The sequence below is a fragment of the Lolium perenne genome, chromosome 2 (assembly GCF_019359855.2).
Source record: "Lolium perenne isolate Kyuss_39 chromosome 2, Kyuss_2.0, whole genome shotgun sequence".
Lineage (NCBI taxonomy): Eukaryota > Viridiplantae > Streptophyta > Magnoliopsida > Poales > Poaceae > Lolium > Lolium perenne.
In genome coordinates, this window is record NC_067245.2 from 52,841,026 (window position 1) to 52,850,248 (window position 9,223).

The window sequence follows — 9,223 nt, forward strand, 5'->3', positions numbered from 1 at the left end:
GCCTTCGAAGCCTTCATGATGAGTATCAGCAGGCCTCTGCGCGGTACCAGAAGCTGCATACGGCCTACATGGTGTATGTAGAAGTAAGTTTGAATCTTTCTTTTCGCAAGTAGATGACAAGTCTCAGTTTGATGCTTTATTTCTGCAAAGCCTGACATGTAACATATCTTGCATGCATTGATGATGTCTATGGTTACTGGTGGACCGAGACCAGATCCAGTTCCCATGGCGGGGGAGTTGCCAATCATGCCATCGAGGGCAAGTTTCACTAGGACTTACTACGGATCCACACCGGTAAGTTCTTTGCCAAACCGCTAGTTACCGCTTTCCTTTGCCTCGCAAGTTGCTAACATCTAGGGAACATGTAGGGAACGGGGTGCTTTGGGAACCAGGCCTCACCGGGTGGGCGCGAGGTCACACCGGTTCATGAAGGTGGTCGGTCTCCAGGGCGTTCTGCTGGTGCCTCTCCGTCGACTTCTCCTGGTCGTTCTCCCGGTGCTTCTCCAGTTGGTTCTTCTGCAGCTTCTATTGGAGCGCTACCTCGGAACCGGGCTTCTCGGTTTGCCAACGATGAGGGCAGATGCACCCCGCCCGAGTCCTTCATGTAGTCGGCTGACACTATGTATGCGCGCGCTAGCTACTACTATTCCGACTCGGGTTATGTGTGCTAGCTACTACTAGCTACTCCTATGTGTATGCTATTATGTGCACTATGTATGCTATTATGTGAATTATATGTTATTTTGGTGAATTTGGGGCTGTGAAACGAGCTGAAACCTGCCTGGCGAAAACAAAAAATAATAATTTTGTGGCCAGGGCTACGCCGAGGGCAAAGCCGTCGGCATAGCCTCATGGCATGACCATATGGTCAGGGCTATGCCGAGGGCTATGCTGTCGGCGTAGCCTCTGGCCTAGCTCCCCTCCGCTTGCCACGTGCAAGCCTATGCCAACGGGGAAGCCCTCGGCGTATGGTTCTGGCTGGTTCCCCTCCGCGTGCCACGTGGTCGTCTACGCCGAGGGTAAGGCCGTCTGCGTATGGCACGCTTCCGTTAACGGCGACGGCGCGCCGGCACACTGCGCCGAGGGCGTCTACGCCGATAGTCGCTTGTCACTGTCGGCGTAGGAGGCGTACGCCGACGGCCAGCCCTACACTGACGGCACGGTCGTCTCTGCCAAGGGAGGTGGACGCTGAGGAGGTACACCGAGAGCTGCCGTCGGCGTAGCCTACGCCAAGGGCCAGGCGTGGCTACGCTGAGGGCAGCTGGCCATCGGCGTCTGAGCCGATCCCTGCCTGTAGTGAGGTATGTTCTGATCTACTCTTACATGGTAGCTTATCTTATGTAAGTGCATGCATCTTGCTAGCTAGCTTCCATCTGCTGAGTTGTGTGAATTGAGTTTGATGAGCTCTCATCGCTAGCTAGCTTTGTTGGCATAATTAATCTTTCGTGATTAGAGTTTCAGTAAGATTGGTGCCCCTGGCTTAGTTGATGAATTGAATAAAAGGCTTGGAGTAATCTCCTTGTCTAGCTAGCTTATTGCACCTTTCCAAATTTACTAGTATCAAATATAAGTATTAGTACATGTTCTTCTTGAACACTTCAGTTTATGTTGAATATTCTAGTATACGTGTTGACTTCCTTACATAGTTACATGTCGCTACTTGTATTTTGGTGATCTTGTGCACTGAGAAAAGGCTAAATTGACAGGGCATAAGCTCTATCATAAAGTTTTAAGTGTTGTTTGCTTATTGTGGAACAGTATAGCCTATTTTACTATCATAAAGTTTTAAGAGTTGGCAGATCATTTTGAGGATGTTATTGATTTCTCTGTGCTAAATTCTGACATAATTTGATCAAGCTCAGAAGATGTTGCATGTACTTTGCGGATTAAATTATCATAAATTGTCAAATTTGCACTTCCAGATTAGGTTATGTGATGTGCTTAGGTTGTATTGTGGGTTTGCCATAGGTCTTTCTACAGAATATGTATTATTGCTTATTCATGAAATCTTGTATTGAGCGATGCATTCTTTTTGCAGACAAACTTGTACATGCTTCACATCTGTCGAAGGTTCGAGGATGTGGGTTGCTCGTAACGGAGGTGCAAAAGCCAATCAAGATGCAAGCGAGGCCCTAGTGTAGTAGAAAAAGAATAACGATGGTGACGCCTAGGGTTGAGACTTGAGATTAAAGACTTACTGTACCCCACATTTGTATGTGTTTGTGTTGATTATTTTGTGAAGTAAAGGGGTCCTAGATACTATCATGTAGATAGGTGATGGTAGGTCGTGTGGTTTTATTCCATTGATTTGTAACGTGTAAATCGCTATACATACAACATCGACACAAGGAAAATAATGGGTGAAGGTGACCTGTTCTAAATCATTTGATAATACATTGGAAAATAATGTGCAGAGGAGAATTAGTAGTTGTGAACTCGTAATCTCCCCTTATTTTCTCTTCTAGTCTGTATTGTCATTCTCCAGCTGATCGAACGCAATAATATTTTGACTAACGCAAAGGGAATTAAGGAATTAACGAGCGGATGATAATCCTATCTAGCTTAAGAAGCAACATTTATTCTCTCTAGCTGATCCAAATTCTCTCATTTGACCTATTAGAAAGTAGTGCTCCACCTAAAAAAGTAGCGATATTGGTTCATTGGGAGAAAGGCAACAAACTTGACCAAAGAAAAGAAAGGCCCGTGGAAGGAGGCTCCTAGATATACGTACCATTCCACACTACGGGCCGTTCCACACCGCCAGGTTCTGGTCGTCGGCGTCCCGTCCGTCTTGGCCTAGTCGCATCAGTAAACGAACGATTGCAGCCACACGCTCGCGCACAACGTCGAGCTTTTGTTGCACGCTCCAGAGCACGGGCTTACCTAGACGTGTTTTAGCTCTACATCCATGTATATTTTGACAAAAGTGAGTCAATTAATTTGAATCGAATGGATTACTAAATCCTCACTACAGGAATGGCGCGTTGCGCCGACGGCCGTGGCGTACGCCGACGGCCAAATATCGGGGCCGTCGGCGTACTGCCCCGCCAGCCCAGCCGCGCGAATCGCCCCTCGGCGTACAGACCCCCTCGGCACATGACCTGCTATGCCGAGGGTGGCCCTCGGCGTATCTGTGACCCTCGGCATAGGTTGAGGGTGCGCCCCCGGCTCGTCGCCCCCTGGCCCTGCCTCGACGGAACCTTGACGTCGTGAGGCCTATTCCGAGGGCCACCCTCGGCGTAGCTGACGCTAATTTCTCCCGCCCAATACCCCCGCCCTCCCGCCGGAATAACTTCAGCTGTCTGGCCTATGCCGAGGGGCACCGTCGGCATAGCATACATGTTTTTTTCCTTTTTCCCGCCCAGCTCTCCCGCCCATTCTCTCCCGCCGTTTTCTCCCGCTGACGCTCCTGCCAACTTTTCCCGCCATTTCAGCCCCTCGCCTCCCTATATATACCCATGTTTTCGTCTCCAACACAACACCACCACTAACACGGTGACGCTCTTCGTAGACGGGTCGACGGGATCCAGTAGGCCCAACATCTGCTATCGATGTACATATGTCCTAAAACGAAGGGAAAAAGTCCATTGCTAACCCTAAATCTAACCCTAACCCTAACCCTAGGGGTAGATTTGCGGGGTCCCCGCCCCCTAGGGTTTCCCTAGATACAAACCACCGGAGCGTCCGAATCGGTGGAAACTCCTGCTACGGCTCATCCGGGGCCTATTTCATTCCAAACCTATGGTTTCCATGTGCATATGTCCTAAACAAAGCAAAGAAAATAAAAAAAATCCATTGCTAAACCCTCGCACGGAAAAAGCTATAGGGGTAGATCTGCAGGGTCCCCGGCCTAGGGTTTCCCAAGATACAGATCACCGGAGCGTCGGAATCGCTTGAAAACTTGCATTTGTCCCTAACATATGTGTACAAGTGTGATGTAAGGTTTGTCTAACCTTGCATGTACCCGGCGTTGACGATTTCCGCATACATGGGCCCGCACTTGGTAAAATCCAGGATATGTATGTGGAAACTCCTGCTACGGCTCATCCGGGGCCTATTTCATTCCAAACCTATGGTTTCCATGTGCATATGACCTAAACAAAGCAAAGAAAATAAAAAAATCCATTGCTAAACCCTCGCACGGAAAAAGCTATAGGGGTAGATCTGCAGGGTCCCCGGCCTAGGGTTTCCCAAGATACAGATCACCGGAGCGTCGGAATCACTTGAAAACTTGCATTTGTCCCTAACATATGTGTACAAGTGTGATGTAAGGTTTTTCTAACCTTGCATGTATCCGGCGTTGACGATTTCCGCATACATGGGCTAGCACTTGGTGAAATGCAGGATCTGTATGTGGAAACTCCCGCCACGGCTCAAACAGAGCCTATTTTATGGTAAAGTATGCCCAACCTATGGTTTCCATGTACATATGTCCTAAACAAACCAAAGCAAGTAAAAAAGTCCATTGGTAAACCCTCACACGGAGAAAGCTATAGGGGTAGATCTGCGGGGTCCCCGCCCTAGGGTTTTTCAAGATACAGACCATCGGATCGTCGGAATCGCTGGAAAACTTGCATATGCCCATAACATATGTGTACAAGTGTGATGTAAGGTTTGGCTAACCTTGGATGTACCCGTTGTTGACGATTTCCGCATACATGGGCTAACACTTGGTAAAATCCAGGATCTGTATGTGGAAACTCTCGCCACGGCTCAAATGGAGCCTATTTTATGGTAAAGTATGCCCAACCTATGGTTTCCATGTACATATGTCCTAAATAAACCAAAACAAGTAAAAAATTACATTGGTAAACTCTCGCACGGAGAAAGCTATAGGGGTAGATCTACGGGGTCCCCGCCCTAGGGTTTCCCAAGATACAGATCACCGGAGCGTCAGAATTGTTGGAAAACTTGCATCTGCCCCTAACATATATGTACAAGTGTGACGCGTCATTTTATGTGCTAAATGTTTTCCGTTTCGCGCGTTGGCGGACGGGTGCACGCGCGCGCCCGGTACGGCCATACCGCATGTCCCGGCGGCCCCGTTTTGCGCAGTTGGCAAAGCAAACGGAGCCAAAAAATCGAACGGAGCCGCGTGGCGTCATTTTATGTGTCCTAGTAACCACTGCAAAAGACGGAACTGGGATACGGCAATTATCTTGGAAAACCCTTCACGAACAGGGCTATCTCGTCCGGAGTTCTATGGCTTTTAGGGGAAATGAGTAGGAAACGGCCCGTTTCACCACATAGTTTGTCGGAACGAGGCCATATTTGGCACGTGCGTGGGCCTTAGGATGGGAAGCAAGGCCCCGGTCGCGGATTTCCAATCCGAACCAAGGGCGACGGTTTTTCCATTTTCGGGGTGCCGGAAGGGCTTTTTTTTTGTGAAGCAACTACATGGTACGCATTTCAGTATCGCGCGGGACCTCCGCGCAGCGGTAGGATACCTCCTACGCACCACCTATCACATGCCATATGCGCGCGGAAGCCATCTGGGAATCCCACCCGCTTCCTGCGGTGCCCCGCCGAATCCATTGAAACCGACCGGATTTGAACCGGGGCGACACTTTCCTTCGCTCAATAAATGGAGGGAAAAATGTTTTTAGGTCTAGGACGCGTCATTTTATGTGCTAAATGTTTTCCGTTTCGCGCGTTGGCGGACGGGTGCACGCGCGCGCCCGGTACGGCCATACCGCATGTCCCGGCGGCCCCGTTTTGCGCAGTTGGCAAAGCAAACGGAGCCAAAAAATCGAGCGGAGCCGCGTGGCGTCATTTTATGTGTCCTAGTAACCACTGCAATAGACGGAACTGGGATACGGCAATTATCTTGGAAAACCCTTCACGAACAGGGCTATCTCGTCCGGAGTTCTATGGCTTTTAGGGGAAATGAGTAGGAAACGGCCCGTTTCACCACATAGTTTGTCGGAACGAGGCCATATTTGGCACGTGCGTGGGCCTTAGGATGGGAAGCAAGGCCCCGGTCGCGGATTTCCAATCCGAACCACGGGCGATGGTTTTTCCATTTTCGGGAGTCTTGGGAAGGGCTTTTTTGTGAAGCGGCTACATGGTGCGCATTTCGGTATCGCGCGGGACCTCCGCGCAGCGGTAGGATACCTCCTACGCACCACCTATCACATGCCATATGCGCGCGGAAGCCATCTGGGAATCCCACCCGCTTCCTGCGGTGCCCCGCCGAATCCGCTGGAAACTGACCGGATTTGAACTGGGGCGACACTTTCCTTCGCTCAATAAATGGAGGGAAAAATGTTTTTAGGTCTAGGACGCGTCATTTTATGTGCTAAATGTTTTCCGTTTCGCGCGTTGGCGGACGGGTGCACGCGCGCGCCCGGTACGGCCATACCGCATGTCCCGGTGGCCCCGTTTTGCGCAGTTGGCAAAGCAAACGGAGCCAAAAAATCGAGCGGAGCCGCGTGGCATCATTTTATGTGTCCTAGTAACCACTGCAAAAGACGGAACTGGGATACGGCAATTATCTTGGAAAACCCTTCACGAACAGGGCTATCTCGTCCGGAATTCTATGGCTTTTAGGGGAAATGAGTAGGAAACGGCCCGTTTCACCACATAGTTTGTCGGAACGAGGCCATATTTGGCACGTGCGTGGGCCTTAGGATGGGAAGCAAGGCCCCGGTCGCGGATTTCCAATCCGAACCACGGGCGACGGTTTTTCCATTTTCGGGGTGCCGGAAGGGCTTTTTTTTGTGAAGCAGCTACATGGTGCGCATTTCAGTATCGCGCGGGACCTCCGCGCAGCGGTAGGATACCTCCTACGCACCACCTATCACTTGCCATATGCGTGCGGAAGCCATCTGGGAATCCCACCCGCTTCCTGCGGTGCCCCGCCGAATCCGCTGGAAACTGACCGGATTTGAACTGGGGCGACACTTTCCTTCGCTCAATAAATGGAGGGAAAATGTTTTTAGGTCTAGGACGCGTCATTTTATGTGCTAAATGTTTTCCGTTCGCGCGTTGGCGGACGGGTGCACGCGCGCGCCCGGTACGGCCATACCGCATGTCCCGGCGGCCCCGTTTTGCGCAGTTGGCAAAGCAAACGGAGCCAAAAAATCGAGCGGAGCCGCGTGGCGTCATTTTATGTGTCCTAGTAACCACTGCAAAAGACGGAACTGGGATACGGCAATTATCTTGGAAAACTCTTCACGAACAGGGCTATCTCGTCCGGAGTTCTATGGCTTTTAGGGGAAATGAGTAGGAAACGGCCCGTTTCACCACATAGTTTGTCGGAACGAGGCCATATTTGGCACGTGCGTGGGCCTTAGGATGGGAAGCAAGGCCCCGGTCGCGGATTTCCAATCCAAACCACGGGCGACGGTTTTTCCATTTTCGGGGTGCCGGAAGGGCTTTTTTTTGTGAAGCAGCTACATGGTGCGCATTTCAGTATCGCGCGGGACCTCCGCGCAGCGGTAGGATACCTCCTACGCACCACCTATCACATGCCATATGCGCGCGGAAGCCATCTGGGAATCCCACCCGCTTCCTGCGGTGCCCCGCCGAATCCGCTGGAAACTGACCGGATTTGAACTGGGGCGACACTTTCCTTCGCTCAATAAATGGAGGGAAAAATGTTTTTAGGTCTAGGACGTGTCATTTTATGTGCTAAATGTTTTCCGTTTCGCGCGTTGGCGGACGGGTGCACGCGCGCGCCGGTGCGGCCATACCGCATGTCCGGCGGCCCCGTTTTGCGCGGTCGGCAAAGCAAACGGAGCCAAAAAATCGAGCGGAGCCGCGTGGCGTCATTTTATGTGTCCTAGTAACCACTGCAAAAGACGGAACTGGGATACGGCAATTATCTTGGAAAACCCTTCACGAACAGGGCTATCTCGTCCGGAGTTCTATGGCTTTTAGGGGAAATGAGTAGGAAACGGCCCGTTTCACCACATAGTTTGTCGGAACGAGGCCATATTTGGCACGTGCGTGGGACTTAGGATGGGAAGCAAGGCCCCGGTCGCGGAATTCCAATCCGAACCACGGGCGACGGTTTTTCCATTTTCGGGTGCGGAAGGGCTTTTTTTGTGAAGCAACTACATGGTGCGCATTTCAAGATCGCGCGGGACCTCCGCGCAGCGGTAGGATACCTCCTACGCACCACCTATCACATGCCATATGCGCGCGGAAGCCATCTCGGGAATCCCACCCGCTTCTGCGGTGCCCCGCCGAATCCGCCGGAAACCGACCGGATTTGAGCGGGGCGACACTTTCCTTCGCTCAATAAATGGAGGGAAAAATGTTTTTAGGTCTAGGACGCGTCATTTTATGTGCTAAATGTTTTCCGTTTCGCGCGTTGGCGGACGGGTGCACGCGCGCGCCGGTACGGCCATACCGCATGTCCGGCGGCCCCGTTTTGCGCAGTTGGCAAAGCAAACGGAGCCAAAAAATCGAGCGGAGCCGCGTGGCGTCATTTTATGTGTCCTAGTAACCACTGCAAAAGACGGAACTGGGATACGGCAATTATCTTGGAAAACTCTTCACGAACAGGGCTATCTCGTCCGGAGTTCTATGGCTTTTAGGGGAAATGAGTAGGAAACGGCCCGTTTCACCACATAGTTTGTCGGAACGAGGCCATATTTGGCACGTGCGTGGGCCTTAGGATGGGAAGCAAGGCCCCGGTCGCGGATTTCCAATCCAAACCACGGGCGACGGTTTTTCCATTTTCGGGTGCCGGAAGGGCTTTTTTGTGAAGCAGCTACATGGTGCGCATTTCAAGATCGCGCGGGACCTCCGCGCAGCGGTAGGATACCTCCTACGCACCACCTATCACATGCCATATGCGCGCGGAAGCCATCTCGGGAATCCCACCCGCTTCTGCGGTGCCCCGCCGAATCCGCCGGAAACCGACCGGATTTGAACCGGGCGACACTTTCCTTCGCTCAATAAATGGAGGGAAAAATGTTTTTAGGTCTAGGACGTGTCATTTTATGTGCTAAATGTTTTCCGTTTCGCGCGTTGGCGGACGGGTGCACGCGCGCGCCCGGTACGGCCATACCGCATGTCCCGGCGGCCCCGTTTTGCGCAGTTGGCAAAGCAAACGGAGCCAAAAAATCGAGCGGAGCCGCGTGGCGTCATTTTATGTGTCCTAGTAACCACTGCAAAAGACGGAACTGGGATACGGCAATTATCTTGGAAAACCCTTCACGAACAGGGCTATCTCGTCCGGAGTTCTATGGCTTTTAGGGGAAATGAGTAGGAA